Genomic DNA, 25,512 nt, shown 5'->3' with positions numbered 1-25,512 from the left:
GCCTCAAACGAAATAGGTTGTATAACTTCTCCAATTTCGGCTGAATAAGTATTGTAGAACTGTTTACATAAATTTTATTCGATGCATATTCAGCTATGGCTGAATAATTACGACTGCCAAAATGTTTAATCAGCGCATACATGTTTCTTGGGATGTTTCCATTGTATAGTAGGTGTTTGAAGAGCTAGAACGAAACAAATAGGCGGGAAATCAACGGGGCCGAGTGGATCGGCTGGCTGCTCAAAACCACAATTTTGATATCAGGCAGCCGGGATCCACGTAGCATCGCACCTCCTAGCTTAGCTACTCAAGGAAAGAGCATTACCGGGTATGACCACGTGGAGGTGCTAGGTAGGAACTTGGTATGGCTAGAGCTTTGTTGGGCTGTGAACCATTTCGCGAAATTTCCTACTTTTTGGTCAAAATTTGACAGTTCGATGGTTTTTCGAAAATAACCCTGCTCGGAAGCATGGTTAGTTTTGACAGTTCGATGGTTCGCTTCTGAGAGCCAATGAGATATGCCACAGGTGAAGAAAGCGCTTCGATGTGTTTCATTGATTTTTTCTTGAATTTTTTTTCACCAATGTATGGATGTTTAACATATAACAAATTTGTTTATTCAACCCGAAATGAAATGAGATAAATTTTATCTATCAAATAGCAGCAAATGAACACCAAAAATTCATCCAATTGCAACCTGAACTGAATAAATAAATTCGCTGATATAGAAACATATCTTCATCCTGACCTTATATATGATCTCATTGAGTAAAACAACTATCAATCTGTCAAATATGAAATGGTTCGCATTCTGAACTGATTTTAACCACTCGAGGAGAAATAATCGAACTGTCTAATTCCAACCAAAAACTTAAAAATTTTGCGAAATGGTTCACAGCCTTGGATGCACCTTCATTGCCTTCCCCCTTTCATACCCATTTTTATGTATAAACATGTGCTGGTGATAAAACATCTAATTACAGTAAAATAATTTTGTTTTAGACTTTCAAATTGCCAATAACTCTGTAAACAAAGTAGAAGATTCGCTTCACATAATTTGCTGATACCCAAACTGGCAAGTGGCAACAAGAGTGACAACCGAAAAATTTGATACGAAATGGTGATTGTATGTGTTGAACTGTAAAGGGTGTCCCACATCAAATTGCATCACGGAAAAAAACGCTGTAGAAAATTACTATCGGGTATTTTCTCTTGAAAATTTGGGTAGAAGTAGTTTGGAGTGTAGTTTTTATCGCTGTGTGGTGTTCACCGTTCACCGCAAACCCGAAGGAAAAAAAATCGCGGCTTGGGCATTCGCTTCTCTGAAGTTTTAGGAGCGTCTTAGTAGAATACGAAACCTTCTCGGTAGAATACCATTCGCTTCTCCCTGATCGTCAGCCACAGAAGGCCTTTCTTCGAAAACTTGATGCGGAAGATATTCTTGATGCCTCGGTCCACTGCCAATCGTTGCCGTCTAGTCTCAAGTAATTCTCGTCACCTATTATGACCACGGCGGCGTGCAATTCGCTGGATAGATGTTTTTCACCAACTATTCCTTCTGGATGATTGCGTACTATTCAGACACGGCCAACCTCAATTGACGCTTCTGCATAAAAATGTCTATTTTAGCCAGCTGCACCGTTTGGCCAGTTGCTTCGATGTCGACCTCCCATTCCAAGGCGCGGAACGATAAGGCCACCTTGCTCTCGGTATTCATGTTCAGCTTCTGTTGTTCTGACTTAACTGTCGCACAGCATCGTCGGGCAACTGGAACCAGGCTTTCGGTCGACGCTTTCACCTTTCTCCAGAAGGGAGAGGATCGATTTTATCCAGCGGACACAAAGTGTTTCATCATTTCCAACTTCTTCGCTACGGGTTGGAGCTGGTTGTACGAACAAAGCATCGAGCGTAGTTGCTTGACTGTTTTCGCTATGGCTGCTGCATGCAAATCAACTGATAACACTCTCAAATTTTATTTGTACTCAACAATGTTGCTACGATTGGCGATGTATAGGTTATAGCTTTAAAAATGCATACGTTATTGCTAATGCCTTACTGAAATTTAAGCTTCTTTCGGTGAAATACTACTCAATGCCCTAATTCCTGGCCGGATCAGGCCATGCTGTAATTCTATTTACAGTTTTCTTTCATCATACTATGCCCTAGCTTCGGCATAGCAAGATAAGCATAACGTCACTCCTACAATTTCCTATAAAAATGCTGATAATTTTCTGAAGGTGTAATCCCATTCCCATGTTTATACCACAACCGTGATTCACAACTTCTGGAATGCAATGACCATATATGGATTTCCGTGGCACTTCGTAGCAATAAAAATAACCCGATGTTTACGTCAATTTTCCCTACTGGGAGAGGCATCATCCGTGTGCCAGCCAACTTTCTACAGCAACATTTCGCGCGTATTTTATGAATGAATCCAACCACGCTGCTGGCTTCAGTTTGTACAAACTCCCAGCCGGGCCGGCTGTTTAGCAATTCGAAAATAAATTGAATGAATAATTGGCGGTAGACACAAGCTCATACCTGATATACACACGGTATCTCGTAGCAGTAATCCCTAGCCAAACACGTTTAATCCCAAAAGGCATACAGACATCTTGCCCGATGATGCGCCAAAATTAGATCGGTATGCGCAAGGACGACATTTGAAAAACATATTTTTCTTCTAGCTCCAACCCGCATCCCGCATCATTCTGGATGGTCCCATCTTTTCCGCACAAATCTGTGGGAAAAACATGCGCCCATGACGCACTACAACGATACGCGCCACTTCTCGCCGCCACGGCGGGTTAAACAGTATGTAAATTGTAAACGGTGTGCTAGGGCAAATGAATTACTATTTATTGGGCAAATTTTTCTTTAATTGATGTTGATTTCCTCCCTAAGTCAAAGTAAAAGAAAAATACACGGTAAGACTTTTCACAATTGTTTTGTGAAATGTGATCAATAAATCGTTTAGATGTTTCACGGCACCCTACTTTACCCTTTTGGAAATTTATTTTGAAAAATGAAAAATGCTAACACACATATGTCTTATTTACTCAAGTGGTGTCGATTTCCGTTTCGCTTTTTCTTCTACAAAAAAGTTATCACTAAAAGAATTTTCACTTTCAATGTCTCGATGCAAAACTTTTGAACCAGAAGAAAAACTGCAAACTTGAGCTGTGATTTTTATCACTGCTCTACTGAGCTGGCTGGGAGGAATGTGCGTTATTCAGCTGTTGATATAATAAATCAATCTACCTCCGCTTGTCGGCTGACTGCTGAGAAACTGGGTTTCACTAGTAGGTATAATGGTCATCATCATCATCAACATCGTGTACCAACCAGCAGGTTGCGGATTGCAAAGAATTTCAAATATGCGCTAATCCATGAGGCACCACATATGGAATGGAATTTCGGTCCGTTCTGGTGTGCATTTTTCCCCCGGAAATAGCTCGTTTGCGTCAGCAAATATCTGTGGTTGCATATTTTATTTATATCCCTGATTGAAAAACATTTGAAGTCGATGATGAGATATTTAATTGGGCCAAGAATATTCTGGAAATAAGTCATTGCAGTCATTTTTTGGATTCAAAAAACTGCAACAAAAGAAAATAAATTATGTCAAAATAAAATTATGGTTTGGGACGAGATCCAGTTTGACCAAAAAAAAGTTATAGTTCGTGTCGGGTTCAAACCAATAATGTTGAAAATCGATCGAGAAGCAAACGGCGCCCATTCGTACGCGAACGACCGTGAGAAACATAGCATCCAATGCTTACACCACTGAAGCAAGGCTATGCCAAACAATCGCTGGTGTTGTCTATGCGTACATTCTGCTACCTACATTCCCGCGACCGCACAGTTTCGTAGCATCTTCCTGCACAGCCCGCTTACGAGGTAAACCAATGCCAACAGCTCGTGAGGGCAAGCGGCACACTAGGATGTATGGTTACAAATTTCGCTTTACGTCTTCCTTCCTCGTGGTACCAGCCTGAACACAAGGAACCTTAACGAAGATCGGGTAACCAACCCCGATGGAAACTAGGGTCGTATACCGACCAGAAAGGAGGCACCCATGCGAACGCTCAGTATAGCAACAAAGAATGGTCTTGTCAGCCTTGAGCGTCTGTCGGTTATACGTCGGCGATTATACTCCAGGTTAGGAGCGGCTAAATTAAGAAACATCCCAAGTAACAATCCAATAGCAAATTGGTCTTACTCATTTCTTATAGTAGTTTTATCAGAGCATCGCAAAGTCTTTCAGGTTTTATAATGTTTTTCCTCAAGTAAATTTTATCTTATTTGATTAACATTTCTGAAGAATGATTGAAGGAGACTTGAAGAAACACCCATAAAACTGCATTATGATTAAGTGTAATTCACCTTATAAGCGGTCTTAAAAGAAACTTGATTTCTGCTCAAAAACGACGCTCCTTAAAACTTAACAATAGTTTTGACAAAAATTTAAGACATTCTTCTGTAAGATTGGTTTGTCTTAACAATGCTGCCATAAAATTCTCTTAAAACCGTATATTCTTGAAAGAGAAATCATACTCTTAACAAAGTACATTCTAGTGTAAACAACTAATCTGTCAAAATGGGCATTTGAACCTAGAGCATATTGGAAAAGTATGGATCTTTTAAACGAGAATTGAGCAAAAATTTGTTCAATGTTTTGAAAACTTTTTCATATGAACGATCAGCGAAGTCACAAAACAATGAAGATATCAGGAACAACTGACTACGGTGTGTTAGTTAGGGTAAGCTAGAGAAGGACGGTGCCGGTGATGATGCACTAGTAAGTTTGTATGAATTGGATAAATTTGTGTTTTGCCGGCGGCGGTGTGGGTTTCCTCTAGAGTTGTTCGTATTTTTTAAACTTTATTAGCCAGTGTTTTTGTTTGGAAAATGCTTGGAGCGGTTGAAGCAGATGAGACATATTTACTAAAACCGATAGTAAAGAGGAAGTACATTAAAAATTCTGTAGATTAAACTTTACGCATGGACGCATTGTCGTGCAGTCCTCTTTTAATTTTTAAAATCAATTTATATTGATATTCAACATGACTGCTATACTTTAATAATATTGAGCTCAATGCAAGTATATAAATCTCCAGCACAAAAAAAAAACACGTTACATCGACACTTCGTTGACGTTTTCTTTGTTTATACTAGAATGGTAATCTTGCAAACAACTTGGTGCCCTGAAGTAATTCCAACAATTCTTATTCAAGCGTAACTTGTCTTCTTTAAGAATGCAATAAGTATAGATGAACTTATCGCCCTCTTGGATAAATTTTCTTTGTCTTGTGCAAGAAATGTTAGTCTAATAAGCGCTTTCTGGTTGATTTAGATAAAACCATTGAAAAAATGGCGAACAGGGCTGTTTTGATTACTTTTGAAATTGGAACCAATTGCATATGGGTGTTTATAAATATGTTTTTTACAATTCCGTAGGTGTTAAATAAATGTTTGGACATGTAAAAGGCTTTTTTTTCCGCAATTTGTTAAAAATTTGGCAGTTCTCAACTTCTTTATGAAATTTTAGAATTTTTTTATTGATTAAATTTTTCAATAATCTAGCAAAAATAACCGGCGCGTAAAAATTTTCTAACTTTCATGTCACAAAACATCGATAAACTGAGCGTGGCACGAAAAAAATCTCATTTATGGGCAACCTAGCAGCCGCTTTTATTTCCATTGTGACTATTTATATCCATTTTAGAAAAGCAATATCCGTGAATGCTTTTTTCTCTTATAGCTCTTAGTCACTTTAAAAAATTCAAGGCTGTGAAAAGTGTATGTTGTCTTGCAAGTGTTCTTTGGGAAGTTAACCATAAAATCATCAACACTTGTGGTGGTTTTCTTTTAGTTGTAAGCGACTCTTGAAAATCACTATAAATAGATATCGAGAGAATTACAAGTTTTAAAAGGACCTTGGGAAACATTCTTGAGATCCTTCTTTAGTGTGGGCCTTCCTAGTTTTATAAGGGTTTTATGGCTGTTTTATCGCAGATTTGTAGAATTACAAGTTTTTTGATCGGTTTTAAGGAGCAAATGCTGGAAACCTCTTCAAGTGCATTTTAAAATTTAATTTGTTACTTGGGATGGCAGCCTCATCATGAGACAACGTAGAAAGGTAACCTACTCATACCGAACTAACTGCGAAAAATCAAGAGAATTCGACTCGTAACATTCAGCATGGACGAAAGTGACGAAATAAGAACATGGAATGGTTGCTTGGTATCTGGAACTGCAGATCGCAAATATTCGTGGATGGCGACAGGGTGCTGCTCGCTCAACTAGAACCCCGAAAGTTCGGCATCTTGGCATTGTCGTAAAGGGGAGAAGACATGTAGGATCCGTGTAGGCAAGGCCCAATTTTACCAGAGCGCTGGATCATTCAACAAGCTGGGAACGAATTTTGTACTGAGGGGTAGTGGACAAACGAATAACATTCGCAATGTCTTCAAGATTCTTCAGCTAGGAATCGTGAGGAAAAGTTCTACAGAATATTCGTACAGAGTACGTTGACTTGTAGAACCAAGATTTTTGTATGAGAATCCAACATTGGTAAAAGTCCCTAAAAAACAGATTTAACTGAATGTGGTAACTGGCGTGGCATCATGTTGCTCTGTATTACTCTGTAAGGTAACCCCTAAACAAAACATAAACTTTTTATGGCTTAAGTTAGCTGAATAAAATGTTCAGCAAAGTTAAAAAAATATTAAATTTTGAATTACTTTGCTAAAAAAATGAAAGTCCTATCTCTTACGGTTGATAGGATGGGGCAGTTCAAAATTTTTTAGACGGGGTGAAGCTACCAAATCCGATTTTTCTTAATATTACCTTTCATGTTTATTTCTCACAAATCTTGCCTTCTAAGCACTTTCACATACAATAAAAACGCACATTTTGTTTGAAGGAATCAAGTCGCTATCTGCTTTGCTTCTGCTGCTATAGGCATTTGTTCTAAAATAATATGAATTTTTCAAAAGTCAATAATGTAAAAACTGCTCAAAAGCAGCAAATCAAATTTTGCATAGATGTTTAGTAATATAATGACCACCGAAATCAAATGAGAGCGCATCGGTCCGGGTTGGCCCTTTTTTACTAGACTATATTGAATAATGAAGGAAAAATTTCCGTTTTACTTACCAAAATCACAACTTTTACGTTAATAGAATGGATTAAAAAGTGAAATGTTTGAATTTATCTTAATCATCTGTAATCAGTTTATGAAGGTGGCTCTGGGTTTTTTTTTTCGAGGTGGAAAACCTTTTATCTCAAGGGATATGAGTGCTGTAATATTAATTAACTGTGGTCGCCGAAAATGTAAGAGTAATTCTCGTTGAAACCGGGCTGCTACTGACATGAGGTCTTTAAATATTGAAACTTCAAGTACAAAAGTTTGTTTGAATTGGTTGAAAATCGGTAAAAAATGAGAGTTACACTTTTAAGGCCTCGGAACAGTGGACACCTTGATCGTCAAGGCACAAAATTTTGGTGCATGACTGTACTGTAACTGTTTCTCTGATATTACCGATTGGGATGATGTCAGAAGAGGCACAGAAAACAATCAACAAGATATATAGGTGAGTTAGAAAAAGACACGTGAAAATTTTCGAGTGAGAAAAATACTACTGATTTAATGAGTATAATGCTGCAGTACTCAACTTCTAACAGTACAGTACTTCTAATATCAAATATTAGAAGTATTCCAGTTTTCAAAAAACATGAATTGCCCCGAGAAGTTATACCATTATCAATTATACATGATCAAGATAAATGTAAACATTTAGACTTATTTTCGCTTTTTCAATCCATTCTATTAACGAAAAAATTGTGATTTTGGTAAGTAAAACGGTTATTTAAACGGGCCGACCTGGACCGTTGCGGTCTCAATTAATTTCGGTGGTCAATATATTACTAAACAACTATACAAAATTTGCTGCTTTTGAGCAGTTTTTACGTTATTGACATTTAAAAAACGCAAATTTTTTAGAAAAAATGGCTATAGCTACAGAGCCGAAGGAGATAGCGACTTGATTACTTCAAACAAAATGTGCGTTTTTACTGGATGTAAAAGTGATCAGAAGGCATAATATGTGAGAAATCAACACAAAAGGAGATATTATGAAAAAACGGATTTTGTAGGTCAACGCCGTTCAAAAAACTTTAAAATTCTCCATCCTATCAACCATAAGAGATAGGACTTTCATTTTTTTGCAATGTAACTCAAAATTTATTGTTCTTTAACATTGCCAAACATTTTATTCAGCTAACTTAAACCGTAAAAAAGTTAATGTTTTGCACTCGCTTACTATGATGGCCACCCTAATGTCATATACACTAAAAAATGCGGAAGTTGAAATAACAAATTTCCTCCGAAGTTACTATATACCTAGGACTAACGGTTTTAGCGTAATTACTTTTGTCCACCTAGATTAGAGTTTCATCCCACGGTGCGGCACCACGAATACAGCGGCCCAACGTGCTAGCTGGCTCGACCAGGTTGAAGCCGACTGACGAGTGTCGAGACGTTCATCGGATTGATGACGAGTAGCCCAGGACCGTGGCTGCTAAATGGCTTGATGATGCATACCATCAGTGCCACGCGTACCTGTAGGTACAAAATAGACCCCACAGTGGTTCTCAGACTCTTATCCAGCAACTTCTATCTCTACTTCCTCGTAGTATCCTAGTGGAGATCGGGTAATCAACCCCGCTTGTATACCGACAGGGAAGGGGATAGCCTTGCCAAGGAGCGACTCATGACGGTGATCCCACTGCACGGTGGGAGGTCACGGTGGTCATTTCCCTGCCATGTACGCGCCTGTGTTCCAAATTAGGGGCGGTGTACAACAGCATCTGATCCGGAGGGAACGGATTAAATGCTGTATCTCACCAGCTATACCCAGGATGGCAGACCTGTCTGCGAGTTTAGTCTCGCAGCCCTAGTAAGGCGGCATGCTTAAACAGTTCATACTACGAACAGGCGAACGAAAAAGAACAACGATTATTGGAAACTCGGTACTTGGGATGTAAGAATTCTGCTTGAACCGGTACGTCCGGGTATCCTAGCAAGTGTGCTGCAAAAGATGATAGTCGAAAGTGAATAAAACATGGCAGGCTACAATCGACTGGCAAGTATGTCGGATGAGAAACCAACACAAACAATATTCAGCAGAGAGCACGACAGATGCTGCCGACATCAAGGCTGACCCCGTACCCGTTGGATGAGCGCTGTTGACGAGGATGCTTGAACAGCGGATGCTAGGGGTGATTGGAGAGTGACAGCTCAAGACCGATAAGCCTGGAAAATTTTACCCAGATTCGATAAGCGGAATGTCGCCTAAACAGTGAAGTAAGTCCACGACCGAATGGCGACTCTGCAAATAATGTGTAAACAACTCAGATTGCACGTTACAGGTATATCCTCTAATATGGTATAAATACCAGAATGCAACATCCTCCCCCTTCGCGAAATGAACAATTCAATACAGTGGACCCCCGTTCGTTTGATCGATTCCTCGTGCAAACTAACGGGGTTAGTTTTTAATTTGAACAACTGGCAACCCTAAATATGCTGGAGTTTTGTGTGAACTGGCCGCTCTGAATTTTGTTATTGTTTTGATGGTTTGATTCAGTTGGCGGTTTCAAGCAGCGAATATTTCATTCTCCAATCGGATTTCTATCATTATCGTTGGGAAAACGCAATGTGAAACAGATTAAACACGCTAGATCAGTACAAACAAATCGTGTTTATGTGCATTGTCTGCAAAAGCAAATGATGGCATGTTGAGAATGACATTTGAACCATTTTTAATTTGCACGTCGTGCAAACCAGCGGGGTTCAAATTAAAAAGTGCTCAGATTAAAAACGGTCAAACGAATGGGGGGGTCCACGGTATACCGTATCTTACTTACTTCACTTTAGTGGCAACGGTCTGTTACCGATCCTGCGCCGGACGAATTATGATCCTCCAGTACCATCGGTCCTGGGCTGCCGTTCTCCAATCCCCACGAACACCAGCTGATCGTGCATCGTCTTCGACAGCACACACCCACCGGGTGCGGGTCCGCCTCGGAGTCTACGACCTCTTCCTGGTTCTCTGCTGAAAATTGTTTTGGTTACTCTTTCGTCGGGCATTCTGGCCACGTGTCCAGCCCACCGCAGCCTGCCACATTGCACTACCTTCACTATATCAGTATATTTGTATACTTGGTACAGCTCGTAATTCATGTGTCTGCGCCACACTCCATTTTCCATTTTGCCACCAAGTATAGATCGCAGAATTTTACGCTCAAAAACCCCAAGCAGTCGTCGAACAGCTTTCTCTAGCGTCCATGATTCGTGTCCGTAAAGGGCCACCGGGAGGATTGGTGTTCTGTAGAGCTCCAGTTTTGTGCGAATTTGCAAACTACAGGACTTCAGCTGACTACGTAATCCGTAGAAAGCCCGATTCGCGGCTGCAACTCGTCGTTTCACTTCGCAGCTTACATCGTTGTCACATGTCACGAGTGTACCAAGATTTGTAAATTCCTCCACTACTTCATATCGTTCCCCGTCTAACTCTATCTCGGCACCAACACCACTTGCGCTCCCACGTTCCCTATCAGCAACCATGTACTTCGTTTTGGCGGTATTAATGGTAAGTCCCAATCTCGCCGCTTCCCTTTTAAAGGGCCTGAATATCGACGTCATCCGCAGACCCAAGAAGCATGTGAGATTTCGTGATAATAGTTCCATTCCTTTCCACGTTTGCCCTTCGTAATGCACCTTCCTAGGCAATGTTGAATAGCAGGTTAGAGAGTGCATCCCCTTGCTTTAGTCCCTCCAACGTCACGAAAGCAGCTGAGGTCTCACCCGCTATCCTAACGTATGATTTGGATCCGTCCAGCGTCGCACGAATCAGCGTAACTAGTTTCGTCGGAAAACCATGTTCTAGCATTATCTACCACAGCTCATTTCGTTTAACTGAATCGTACGCCGCTTTAAAGTCCACAAACAGATGGTGTATCTGCAAGTTGTACTTCCGGAACTTGTCTAGCAACTGACGCAGGGCAAACCAGCTTGGTACTCGCCGACGAAGGACTCCGCTAACGGTCTCAGTCTGCAAAACAGGTTACGGGAAAGCACCTTGTAGGCAGAATTGAGCAATGTAATTCCTCGACAGTTTTTACACCCCAGTCGATGTCCCGTTTTGAAAAATGGGCAAAGGAGGCCATTCAACCACTCCTCCGGCATTTGTTCTTTCTCCCAGATCCTGACAATGATCCGGTGGATTGCTTCGTTCAGCCGCTCGCTCCCCGCTTTTAGAAGTTCGGCCGGGATACCGTCCTTCCCAGCAGCCTTACCGTTTTTCAGTTCACTGATTGCCTTTTTAACCTCCTCCTGTGTTGGCGGCTCCACAGCTTGACCATCGCTTACAATTCCTATCCTGTCGCTGCCGATCTCCGCGTTTACCTCTCCATTCAACAGTGTCTGGAAGTGCTCCTTCCACCTGGCTGCTACCGCCGTTTTGTCGGGAAACAGGTTTGCCAGCACTATCATTGCACATCACAGACATGGCAAAATTCCTGCATCTCACTGTTTTATAGAAACTCCGTGTGTCGTTGCTGGCGTATCGCTCCTCTGCACTTGCTCCTCGTACTTGCGTTTCTTTAGACGATGGATTTTTTCCCGCAGCTCTAGTTTCTCTGTACCTCTCTCTGTTTTGACGCGTTGCCGCAGTGAGCATGCGACTCCTGGCCTGGCTCTTTTCATCTGTCGCTTTCTGGCATTCGGCATCAAACCAGCTGTTACGCTGTCTTCCACGCGTTGTGCCTACCACCTCTCTCGCAGCTGTTTCGATGGCACAAGGTATGTTCCTCCACAGCTCATTTATATCTTCTCCTTCTACCTGCTGTTCTGCGATTCGCTGGTCAAGCTTCCTGGCGTACTCCACTGTTACGCCGTTTGCCGTTAACCGCTGGATGTTGAAACGCAGCGTCCTCTCAGTGCGAGCTTTCGCCGTGACCGACAGCCTTGCGCGAATATTACTCACTACGAGATAGTGGTCAGAGTCGATATTTGGTCCCCGAAAAGACCGTACATCAATAACATCCGAAAAGTGTCGACCGTCAATCAAGACATGATCGATCTGAGAGTTAGAGTCTTTGGATGCCTCCAGGTGTGTTTCCGTATGTTAAAACGTGGAAAGTAGGTGCTACAGATGGCCATTCCTCTGGCCGCGGCAAAATTTATGAGCCTCAGACCGTTATCATTGGTCGACAGATGAAGGCTATGTCTTCCAATGACTGGACGGAAGAATTTCTCCCTCCCGATCTGCGCATTTGCTTCTGTGATTATGATTTTTACGTCGTGTTTTGAGCACTCTCCCCTCTCAAGCCTGTCGTAAAACTCGTCCTTAGCATCATCGAATTTATCATTTGTCGGTGCGTATAAGTTGATTAGGCTGTAGTTGAAGAATTTGCCCTTTATCCTCAACTCGCATATACGGTCATCTACGGGCCTCCACCGGATAGGATAACTCGTTGCTGTTGATAAGTCCGAGTTGATACAGCTCTCGAGCAAGCAAGCCAGCGCGTGCCAGTTCATGGAGAGTTCGGACATTCCAGGAACCAAGTTTCCAATCATTATCCCTTAATCGTTTCCTTGTCCCTTGCCGTGTCCTATACGGACTGTTCCGTCCTGAATTTCTTCCTTCGTTATTCGTGGTAATTGAGTTTTTCGGTAAACTACCTCGCCGGGGTCTCGATACCTACATCCCGCTGATGGGTCTGCCATCTTAGGTATAGCTTGCGGGATACAGCATTTCAGATTCAGCCCCCAGTTCCGAGACAGACGCTGTGTGAGCCGCCCCTCACCTGGAGAACAGGCGCTCTAGTTCGCACCTTCTAGCTTAGCTACTCCAGTAAGAACGTGAAGCATTTTCGGGTAAGGCCTTCGAACGTCATCATTAGATCTGCATGGGGGCGCTAGGTTGGACCTTGAGAGAGCCAGAGCTATATTTGACGCTCCTTCCGGATTATTCTCTCCATTTCATACCCCTATCATTACTGGTAAATTACAGATTATTAACTTTGTTGGTGCAGTAATTAATAGGATATTTGCACTAGCCCCGTAATTTTTCTGTACTCCAATAACCGGCTGTGAAGTCTTTCGATAAAGAAGGGTCAAATTCTTAAGTACACTTCAATTTGACCCTTGTTCAACGTACCAAGAGGAAGAAGTTGCAGAGGTTCCAGAGTTCCGTTCAAGGGCTGATTGGGGAAATGATCCTTACTAGCACAGCTGTTCTAAACTAGTTGTGGTAACCGATTAACGACTGATTTCAGTCATAAATAGGTTGCAGCAACCCGAAGTGACAAAAGTGTGCTACTTGGGATACGTCAGAGCGCGAATTGATTAGCATTAGCTGGATCACTCGTTCGCCGAGGCGGAGCTAATCGCGGTGTGTCATCGGATGTGCTTTGTTCGTCTATTGAGGAACTTTGGGTTCGATTCAGAAGAATCAACTACTACGAAAACAATCGTCCTACTGTAAAAAGACGAAGCTTTCTAAGAAGTTTGGGTGCTTGGAGCTTTTGGACGTAAAAGTTCAGCTCCTGGAGGAGCTAGTTCGGTAAGAACTAATTCATTCTGAGTACTTTGATAGGTTTGGTACTTCGATAGAATTGGCTTGATAGATAGCAACGTTAATTGAGGATGTTGGGGGAACAACACTCTGCAATGTAAAGCAAACTGAGCTATCAAATCACATTATCATTTAATTGCGAAACCTACATAGAAGTAATAAACACGTGTGTCTTTTCGAGTTTTTTAAAGCATTTCTAGAGCTACCTTTCGTTTTGCGACCAGGCAGACTTGGGTAGAATTATCTAGGCATCAATGAATTCAGAGTTCTTTAGAGTTATCAGTAAGAATTTTTCTTGACTCAAAATATATTGTTAAAATTTCGTAGTGATATTTTTTTCTTTTCCTCCCAACCTCTCAAATTTCCACTCAGTGAGCAAGCCGAATCCCGTTTTATGTTCTTCAAAGTTTAAGCACCACAAAGTACCGCGTGTCGTCTCCGCACTTGCGAATACCTACTTACTGTAGGCGTTGTCATTTGGTGGACCAGAAAGAAGACATTGACACAATCTTGTCAAGAGTTTTCGTTTATTTCTGCAAACATTGTTGACAGAATTTTGGTGTGCTCTCGCACTCTGGTAGGCACATTTCAGCCGAGTTGTTACCAAGTGTGAACCTGGGGTTCGAATTGTTTATTTGTGTATATTTCGAAGCTTATTTTGAGATTCGAAGAGCACAATCTCCGCTAGAAACAGCTGCGAATTCTTGTTAGGTGGTTTTCATCAACAATTTGTGCCGGCAAAGATGTGCTAAACGAAATGTGACTAGTGTTTTATAGCCATTTTACTAATGTTCAGCATGGAAAATTTTCATTAAACCCCTTCGATATCCATTTTTGGCGTTTTGATTCGATCTCCCTACAGCTGACGATACTGGACCCTGTGCTGCAGTGCCGCAGCTAATGAATGATTTTCGCTCATCCTACGACGAGACGGCCTATGACGAACGAGATGCGCGCGTCAATCGTAAATATTTATATTTTTCGATGGATGGATGGATGGCTGGACGGACAACGGCGCTGACACATATGACACGACGACGCCGAAGAAAATGCCGGTCGACCGCCATTGACGCAAACTCACGCGATTTAGAACCAAAGGACCACGCTGGTTGGTGCCAGGCCTGGGACTGGGGTGGGAAGTTTCGCTGAAAACTGTAATTACCTTTCCATAATAAACAAAACCTGCTCGTCGTATGGTAGAGGCATTTCTCTAGAGCGTCATTCTGCGGTTTGTTTTGCGGATATCCGAAGTGACTGTGAGTGACGACTGATTTACCTATTTATCTTTTGTCTATTTCAGTATCTTGGGCGAATTTTCCACATTATTTTATATTCGTTTCTGCTCTAGGTATTATTTGATTGCACTGGCTCAACCTTGATGTGGGCTAATAAACCGTTCCAGTTCAACGGTTTTATTTATGGCAGTGTTTTTCTTCATTTATGATTTTCAATATAAGTTGCCAAATATTTTATTTTATTATAAAAAAAAAACTCAAAGTATGACAAAGTATTTTTAAAAACATGACATAAACAATTGAACAACAAATTGAGTAAAAACTGCTCGTGGAAAAACACTAACTAGCTCACTTTATAACAATAGCTTCTATTTCTAGTTATGCAGCCATCGCTGCCAGCCCGCCCCAAATATGGATTCACTGCCGCTGCACGGTCGAATTGTCACCATCGTCGTCGCGTCATCTCGCACAGCTGCCGCTCAACGAGGAGAGAACCGTAAGAATTTGGGTTAGTAAAACATTAGTTCCGGATAGTTCACTACGCGCCGGTGACATCGTGTAGTAGCACGTACACTCACATACATGTGTATATTGCGCCGATTTTCGACGAAACGAGCCGACAAATTGCTGTTTTAATTTGTTTCTGTTTTATTTTTCCCAACAGGATGTGCGATGAATTTGCGATTTTTTTCTCTTCTGGGTCTGGCTGCTCTCGAACCTGTTAATAACACATGCACCTATAGCCGATCGTCGGTTGTCGGTTGGGTCGTCCTTGGCAGAATAAAAAGCGCGCAGCGAATCCACTTTAGAATGTCGAAATGCGTTCCTTCGCTGTGATCGTGCCGATCAGTGGTCTGGATCATCGGGCAAACGTAGCGCGGCGCCATTAAAATATTTTCCGCTGCCGCAGATCAGAGTACGGCGCCGACGGATTTTTACACTGGGCGGAAAGTTAGAGCTATAAAAACGTGCCAATACAGCGAACAGATCGCCAGAATGATGATCGTAAAACAAACAGTTGCCATTCCAAGGTGATGCCAGAGCCGGAGGGTGCGAAAAATTGTCATCCTCAAGCTGCGAGAGCTCTCTCCGCTTTCTGAAAGTGGCCATTTAATGCCCTTTTAGGCCGTGAACATTTTACTGACCTTTTTTTAGCAGAGTAAAGGGTATTTTTTTGAAACGTATGCATGCACCTTCCAGCATTGGACAAAAGGTAGGAGTCACAACGACAACTTATTAAGCGTAACTACCCCCCCCCCCCTCCCTCCCCCTCGCCTTTCCACTATTCCCACCATTCAAAAATTCTTCATTACTTTCTCCTGCCGTCCCTTCATCAATTGTAGAACTACCGTTTCAAAAAATATTAATATATGCCTGACCGCATAGAGTAAAGGGTGTTTCGATCAAAATTTAGTCGACTTCATTTAATCGTGCATTTTGAAAACTTGAACACCCCTCATTTTATAGATTTGTAGAAGCTGGCTCTATTTTGATTTTGACATTTGCTCCTCAAAATGATCAAAATGGCGGCCAAGCATAGGTACAACGCTTCAATATTTTATACGCGTGTTGCGAACATTCAAGCTACTCGCAAGACTACCAGGAAGTCTGGATCGGGTCTACGTCCAGGCAGAATTCAAACAGCCGCCTGAGTGGGAGCTCCATGCAGTTCACTAAGCAATACATATCTAGTTTGACATAATTTGGCAAGATATCTGTACTTGTGACTTGAATAGCAACATTTTAATTGCAACTGGGACTGTCAGCCACGAAATTTACGTGAACGAGTGCCTGGAAAAACGTCAGCTGCCTTTTCTAAAACTTTTCACGTAGGCTTCTTCGTCCATTAAAATAAATCCACTGGACTTCATCAAAACTTCCTCGTACAAACGCCTAGCACGCTTTTTGGCTACCAAATTCTGCTACAAGTGCCGATTCGGATGTTTACTGGCACTGTAAGACCTATAACCATCTCGAGCGAGGTTATTTCGCGTGGTTCTATAGTTGATACCTTACCTTCTAGCCATATGCCAGATGGGGATGGCTGGATTGGACTTAACGCACCTCAACATCTTCTTCCGCAACTCTCGGTGCCTTGTTCCGATTTTGTTGAAAGTTTTATGCCTCAATTCCACACCTAGGTTCGACTTATAACCCTTCAGAATATTACACACTGAGATTTTGTCACGCTTAGCACTTTAACAAGCCTTAATCCAGACAACTCAGGATTTTACAGGTGATTGTACAAAAATTTCGTACGTGGTGAAATATCTTGACGAAACACCAATTCTTTAAGATTTACTTTCAGTCATACTCTAAAGTACTTTGACGAGTGTAGCTCGGCCAACAAGCCAATTTCAAAAACTTCGTGATTTTCGAACCTCGGATCCACATCGGATTTTCGAAGCTGGTGTCCAAAATTAATTTTTGGTTCGCGGCTGCCACCAAATACCTTCTTTGAAATTTCCAAATCTTCCTCAGTATCACTTACTTACTTACTTAATCACATAGCGCTACAAGGTGTTATGAACCGAGCGGATATCAACACGCGGGGCACGATATTCAACAAATCTAGTCAATTCGTCTGCTTTGCCGATGACATGGATATTATCGGCAGAACATCTGTGGCGGTGGTTGAACAGTACACCAGACTAAAGCGCGAAGCAGAAAAGATTGGGTTAAAGGTAAATACGCCTAAAACAAAGTACATGCTGGCCAGCGGAACCGAGGCCGGAAGACACCGCTTGGGCAGTAGTATATTGATCGACGGCGATGAGTTTGAGGTAGTCGATGAATTTGTCTACCTTGGCTCACTGGTAACGGCGGACAATGATACCAGCCGTGAGATTCGGAGGCGTATTATCAGTGGAAGTCGTGCTTACTATGGGCTCCATAAGCAATTGCGGTCGAGCAGACTAAGTCCACGTACAAAGTGCACCCTGTACAAGACGCTTATTATACCGGTTGTTCTCTACGGGTATGAAATATGGACAATGCTCGAGGAGGACCTGCGAGTGCTCGGAGTTTTCGAGTGACGAGTGCTAAGAACGATCTTCGGCGGCGTACAGGAGAACGAAGTATGGAGGCGGAGGATGAACCATGAACTCGCACAGCTCTATGACGAACCCAGTATCCAGAAGGTGGCTAAAGCTGGACGGATACGATAGGCAGGGCATGTTGCAAGAATGCCGGACAACTGCCCTGCAAAGATGGTGTTCGCTTCAAATCCGGTAGGAACAAGACGACCAGGAGCGCAGTGAGCAAGATGGTTAGACCAGGTGGAGCGAGATCTGGCGGAGAGTACTCGATGTCCGAGGAATTGGAGAGCGGTAGCCCTCAACCGAGTTACATGGAGAAATTTTGTTCAACAGGCTTTGTCTTAGGACGGCAAGCCACCTAAGTAAGTAAGTAGGGTAAAGAACTAGTTTTAAGCAGTCTAAGCGGGTCACTGATTGTTTTACCTTATTACGAGCGATGGGTTGACTAAGTGGGGGATATCAGCATACCAATCTTCTTGCTATCTTTAGTTCTTCAAGCTGTTACCATTGGAAGACACTATTGTTGAGCTAAACTTTTGATTTTTCGCTTTAAAAGTTGGAGCGGCGGAACTAATTTTGAACAGACCGAACCCATTTTCACCCGCAAGGTGCTTTTTTACGCAATCCTGAAATCTGAATTTTTTTACGTCCCCTTAAAAAATCCCTCGAACTTTTCCCCCTATTCAGTAAGTTCGCGTTCCTATCCGCGACCTACTAATCGGCATCTGATGCGTAATCGGCATAGCGTATCGGCATAGATGCGTAAAATGCCATCTGTCTAAATTGTTTATCGGGGCATACACTCACCGCACCGTTCGGCAAACGGTATTCGTCGTCTCTTTTATTCTCTGGTGTTCTTATGGGAAACTGCGAGTTTGACGTCTCACTCGCTGTTCATAAGGATGGTGGGAGAACAAAAGAGGTAAACATATAGCAGTACAAACCATCCGACTCAGAACAGTGTTGTCAAAGCAAATAACATTGAAACACATCGTTGCTTTATTAAATCACTGAGAAAATCTTCGAAAATTATTGAAAAAGCTGTCTTTTGTTTTGTTTTTAATAAAGAAAAATTAATTATGAACATACATTTCTCTTGAAAGTATTGAACCACGTTTTCACCATAGGAGGTTTCAGTTAATTTCAAACTTAAAATCCTTATTTCCAGAACCGAAACAGTGTCTTGGCAATAGTTCATCAGTTGTGCTGCAGCTGCTGCAGTGGTGAACAGGTTCCGTCAATTCAGAATTTGTTTCCAGTTTTGTTAGAAAATAATAAAACTTTCGGCTAGTGACAAAGCCTTAGATAATAGAAAAAAAGAGCGTAAATAATATGGTATGTGACAATTGAGTGCTTGACTTTTAGAGTGGTTGTAATCAGTGCTGAAAAATGTGATGGATTCGTTAGTAGCGAGGTGGAGATTGCCTTCAGCAGCTGAAAAATGTACGTTTTTGGACAACAATTTTTAATTCATCATATTTCTTGTCGGAAACCCAATAAATTGTGTTTGTGTGAATCAAATGTATGGTTAAGTGATTTGTGAAGATGATCCTATCAAAAGATTTTGAAAATATGAATAAAAAAGTGCATTTTCGGCTCATTTATGTTCAACTGATTAAAATAGGTGACACTGCTTAACTCGTTCCTTACCCTAAGTACTTACTTAATCAGCTTCAGGCCATGGTTTCCTCTGCTGTACGAAGAAGTCGTCTCTATTCCACTCGATCCATGGCCGCAATTCGCCAGCTACGTAGTCTGCGTAGGGTCCGCAGGTCGCCTTATCGCAGGTCGCGTTATTGCGGAGCCGGCGTTACTGCGTGCGAGGCCCTGTGCAGATTCAGCAGCGAGGCCTTTTTTGTATACCAGAAGGGAATTGGCTTAAAATCAATGACCTTTTGGGATTTGGGTTATATAGAAAACTTCTGAAGAAGATATGCTTAGATAAAGCAAGAGTCCCGTAATTGTAGAGCAGATGTGTTTAACTTTCAAGTTCAGAGTAACAAAAGCGGCAAGTGCCGGTATCATCCAATATTCATTTAACGATAAAGAGCGGGACTGTTTCCAGTTAGAGGTCCCCAGATTGTGCATAGTTCGCTGTTTAACTGTTCTACAATCCTGTCCTGACAGTTAGACATCAGTATAGGGCGAGTTACAATGTGGTTTTTTCGCCTAGTGAATGGTATAGCGACTATTTTTGTGGGGTTTATATTAAGTCGCTCTCGTAAACATCATAACACGGTGATGTTTATGGCTCCTAGCAGCACTGCATCAAACTTTCCTTTGGCGGCGTAAGCAATAGTCTCATAACCAAGCTGCGACAGTTTGCGAAGAAATGCGTTGGCCACCAGTGACCAAAGCAAGAAGCAAAGAACTCCCGTGGACTTCCTCTCATCGCCAAAACCGCGAGCGACGTCTCTCCCAATGTTGCTATGACTTTTCCGCTCGAAAGCATTTCTTGAATTTAGCTCATTGTAGTGCGGTCGATTTCGTTTTGAAAGAGAGCTACAAATGGTTACACTACAGCCGTAATAATTAAAGCGAAGGGTGTGATATCCAAAGCGCCTTCAATATCAAGGAAACCACAAAATACCGTCTCTTGATATTTGAGCGATTTCTCGACTAACGTCACTACGCAGTGCAATGCGGTTTCTGTAGAGTTACCGTACTACGGAGAGTTTTTTAAAAACTCATTGCGGATATAGTGACATCCGTGATTTTCTCCATCAACTTCTGAAGCGTTTACGTCTGAAAAACTTATGCATGATTTTCTTTTTATTATCTGCCTTAGGTACCTGTCTACTTTCCGACAATTCTCCGAGATAAAGTGAAACCGGCTCAACAAATGTTAATTAGCTAGGGAATGCTATCCATTTTCTGTAAGAAAGTTGGTGGAATCGAATCCGGATCTGGTATTTCTTTGGTTAAAAAGAGCTAAGTACCCATTTCATCGAAAGCTCGAATCAACGTGCAAGCGGAGTCGAGTCGTTTGGCATTTCTGTAACGAGACTTTCTAAAACAGCTAGCCCTAATTTCATCGATTTATTCTTAACACTTTACACTCTCCATATAAATAAAAAAGGAAAATAAATAATGGATATCATGCAAATATTTCTGGACAGCCAATTGTGTGTATACAGCCAGGAATTGTCCACTATAATTTTTATCATTTTCCCCAGTCATCACCAACCGCGAGGCCCCGTTGAAGCGCGAGGCTCTGTGCGACCGCACGGGTTTGCCGGGCTAAACGCCGGTTCTGTGTTATTGAGAACTTTTTTAACCGGGCTTTCGTCCGACATCCTCACGACGTGCCCAGCCCATCGCGGGCGACCGACTTTTGCGGTGCGAGCGATGGGCGGTTCCCTAAGCAGCTGATGCAATTCATGGTTCGTTCGCCTCCTCCACGTTCCGTCTTCCGTCTGCACTCCGCCGTAGATGGTGCGCAACACCTTCCGCTCGAAAACACTAAGGGCGCGTTGATCCTCCACGAGCATAGTCCATGCCTCATGGCCGTAAAGGACTACCGGTCTAATCAGCGTCTTGTAGATTGTTAACATCGTGCGATGGCGAATTTTGTTCGATCGCACCGTCCTACGGAGTCCAAAGTAGGCACGATTTCCTGCCATAATGCGTCTTCGTATTCACTGCTGGTGTCGTTATCTGCGGTAACCAGTGAGTCCAGATATAGGTACGAATTCTTCTACCACCTCGATTTCATCACAGTCTAAATGAATCCGGGAGGGAGGTCAGCATTCACTTCTCTAGAACCTCTTCCTTTCATGTATTTTGTTGTCGATACATTAATGACAAGTCCAATCCGTTTGGCTTCAGCTTTCAGTCTGATGTACGTTTCCGCCATCCCCTCAAAAGTACGTGTAATGATGTCAACGTCGTCAGCGAAACCAAGAAGCTGGACGGACTTCGTGAATATCGTGCCACTCGTGTCTATCCCCGCTCTTCTTATCACACCCTCCAAAGCGATGTTGAACAGCAAACAAGAAAGCCCATCACCTTGCCGTAACCCTCTCCGAGATTCAATGGGACTCGAGACTGCCCCTGATACTCGAACAACACACATTACTCGGTTCATCGTGGCCTTGACCAGTCGCGTTAGTTTATCCGGAAATCCGTAGCAGTGCATAATCTGCCATAGCTGACCTCGATCGATCGTGTCATACGCCAATTTGATGTCGATGACTAAATGATGCGTGGGCACGTTGTATTCGCGACAATGCACGGGCCATGAATCCCGCTTGATATTGCCCCACGAACTCTTTTGCAAATGGTGATAGTCGTCGACATAAAAGTTGTGAGAGTACCTTGTAGGCGGCGTTCAACAGTGTGATCGCGCGGTAATTACAACAATCCAACTTGTCGCCCTTTTTGTAGATAGGACACACGATGCCTTCCGTCCACTCCTCCGGTAGTAGCTCCTTCTCCAAAATCTTGACAATGACCCATTGCAGCGCTCTAGCCAATGCGTCACCACCGTATTTCAGCAGCTCACCGGGTAGCTGATCAGCCCCAGCCGCTTTATTGTTCTTCTGCTGGCTCCTGGAGGTCGAGGGCTGGTATTCTGTCGTCTTCTGCACGCGCTCTAAGATCTATTGCCATATCGTCACCTTCATGTTCAGCTACATCGCTGTTAGGGTGCTCGTCATAATACTGCTTCCACGTCTCGATCACCTCACGTTCGTTCGTGAGAAGATTACCGTCTGAGTCCCGACACATATCGGTTTGAGGCACATAGCCTTTGCGCGAACGGTTTAACTTCTCGTAGAACTTCCGTTTATCGGTAGCACGGAACAGTTCTTCCATCGCCTCGCGATCTCGTTCTTCCTGTTGGCGCTTTTTCCTCCGGAAGACCGAGTTTTGTCTGTTCGGTGCTTGTTTATATCGCTCCACATTCGCCCTCGTACGGTGTTGCAGCATTCTCGCACGTGCTGCATTCTTCTCGTGCACTAATTGCTCGCATTCGCCGTCGAACCAATCATTTTTTCGGTTCGGATTCATTGTACCTAGTGCCGCTTGAGCAGTACTACCGGTGGCGGTCTTAATGCCTTTCCAAACATCTTTAAGAGTTGCTGCACCAAGTTGCTCTTCCATTGGTAGCGCTGTTTCCAGCTGCCGCGCGTATTTCCGGGCAACTCCGCTGTCTCGTAGGTGCTCGATGTTCGGTCGCGGCGTACGACTTCGACGCGTCTTATACACCGTCGAGAGTTTTGAGCGCATGCAGACCGCCACTAGGAAATGGTCTGAATCCATATTCGCACTGCGGTAGTTGCGAATGTTTATAACATCAGAGAAGAATTTACCGTCGATAAAAATATGGTCAATTTGGTTTTCTATTCGTTGGTCTGGTGATCTCCAGGTGGCCTTGTGGATATCTTTGCGGGGAAAGAAGGTACTTCGGACTACCATACCGCGGGAAGCTGCAAAATTTACGCATGGTTGGCCGTTGTCGTTCGTTGCGGCAAGCAGGCTCTTTGGCCCGATTACCGATCTATATATAGCTTCCCGTCCTACCTGCGGGTTCATGTCACCAATGACGATTTTCACTTCCAGTCGCGGACAGCCATCATACACCTGCTCCAGCTGCGCGTAGAACGACTCCTTCTCGTCATCGGGTCTCCCTTCGTGAGGACAGTGCACATTGATGATACTGTAATTGAAGAAACGGCCCTTAATCCTCAACTTGCACATCCTTGCGTTGATCGGTTGCCAACCAGTCACACGCTGGCGCATCTCTCCCGGTACTATAAAGCCGGTTCCCAGCTCGTTGGTGGTGCCAGAGCTCTGGTAGAAAGTAGCGGCTCGATGCCCGCTTTTCGATACCTTCTGTCCTATCCAGCAAAGTTCCTGCAGTGCTACGACTTCGAAGTTTCGGGGATGTAGTTCATCATAGATTATCCCATTGCAACCCGGGAAGCCGAGCAATTTGCAATCCCATGTCCCGAGTTTCCAGTCGTAGTCCTTATTTTGTCGCGTAGGTCGATGCCGATTGTTCCGATCCCTATTTTCTTCTTTGTTGTTGGTAACTTCTTGTTTTCCAGGGTGGCTTGTTAAGCCTGCCCCTAACCTCGTGTCTCGCCGGGGGACCATCGTGCCTAGCACTGTTTAGAGTCCCCGCTGGCACGAGGACGAGTATTATAATCAGCCGACTCTTACATGGCGAACAGACGCTGTTTGAGCCGCACCCCCTTGGTGAACAGACGCTCGTGTTTGACGAAGCATTTCCTCTACCGCCATACAATGGTTACCGCGCCAGTATTCGCGTCGTACCTCCTCACTTCGCTATTGTCAGATTGACAACATTGCCCAGGCTACGCCGCATTTGGTATCATTTGGACTCGTGGAGGCGTGAGGCGGGAGCTTGTGAGGACCAGAGCTGTGTTTGACGTTCCTTCCAGGTTGTCCACTCACCATTTGAAGCCCGCCTCAGTATTAATTCTTATCAATACTCAATATTGGTACTGAAGACGTCGGGATTCCAAAATAATAAATTGTTTCAAAATTTCCACCATTACTAATATACCCATTATTATTGGTATATTTACCCTACATATGCCCGCGTATAAAATTTCGCGAAACTCTTGGACCCTTCGGCTCAAACCATTGTAAATTTGAAACAATAACAATTATTTTACATTGTCGTTATGAAAAAAATGCCCTAATTAATATTATTTTTATCTGCATGTCACACAAACTTAAATTTACAGGTTTTTCCTAATGTTATCATTATTTACATTTCCTTTGGTCGGGTGCGTAAAAATGTTTGAGGTAAATATCATGCGGGTTCTGTAATATTTTTAGTATGAATCGAAATATCTACCGGAGGAACCAACCCGAGGAATTTTTGTCCTAATTTATTTTTCTAGATAAATCATTAAAATATTTTTCAAGCTGTTGACAACATTTTAAAGCAGTTGTCAGAAGGGCAATTCATTCAGTAGAAGTTAACATATGCTTAAACATAGGTTTCCGAATTCATTTGGAGGCGGATGCCGTTCGGTGATTACCGTAACAAAACAATACTTTGAACTACATTAGGAATGTCATTCCACTTTGTTGCAAAATAACATATTTTTATCTCGGCTGTATGACATTCCACTTCTTTATTGCATTCCTTTATTTTACCTAACAAAAGCAATTTTTTCAATCTGCTATTTTCACGCTGTTCAAAATAGCACACACCGACAACAAACTATTCAAACCGCGCTGACAAGAGGGCAATCGTTCAAATCAAACCAAACGCGATTACCTCGACCGGCGACGCCGACATTAACCCTCTAACGGGCAACACCGTAAAAACGATGCGATCAAGCTAATGACTATTTTATCATAAAAGTACCCACAAAAAAACCTTAAGTTCTGATTTTCATGCAAAAATAATTATCTGGAGGAGCGCCAGGCAAGAAAAAGTCCAATTTCTCTTTTTCTTTTTTCATGCCTAACGCTCTGCCCAGATATTTTTTCAATTCAGATATATTACAAAATTAAAATAATGCATGAAATTTACTCATAGAAACATTTTTTAGGTCAATCATTTTGTTCTAGATGTCCTTTTCCTTCAAAAGTAAAAAAGGGAATATT

This window comes from Sabethes cyaneus, chromosome 3 (genome assembly GCF_943734655.1).
Source record: "Sabethes cyaneus chromosome 3, idSabCyanKW18_F2, whole genome shotgun sequence".
Lineage (NCBI taxonomy): Eukaryota > Metazoa > Arthropoda > Insecta > Diptera > Culicidae > Sabethes > Sabethes cyaneus.
This window is presented reverse-complemented; position numbering follows the sequence as displayed.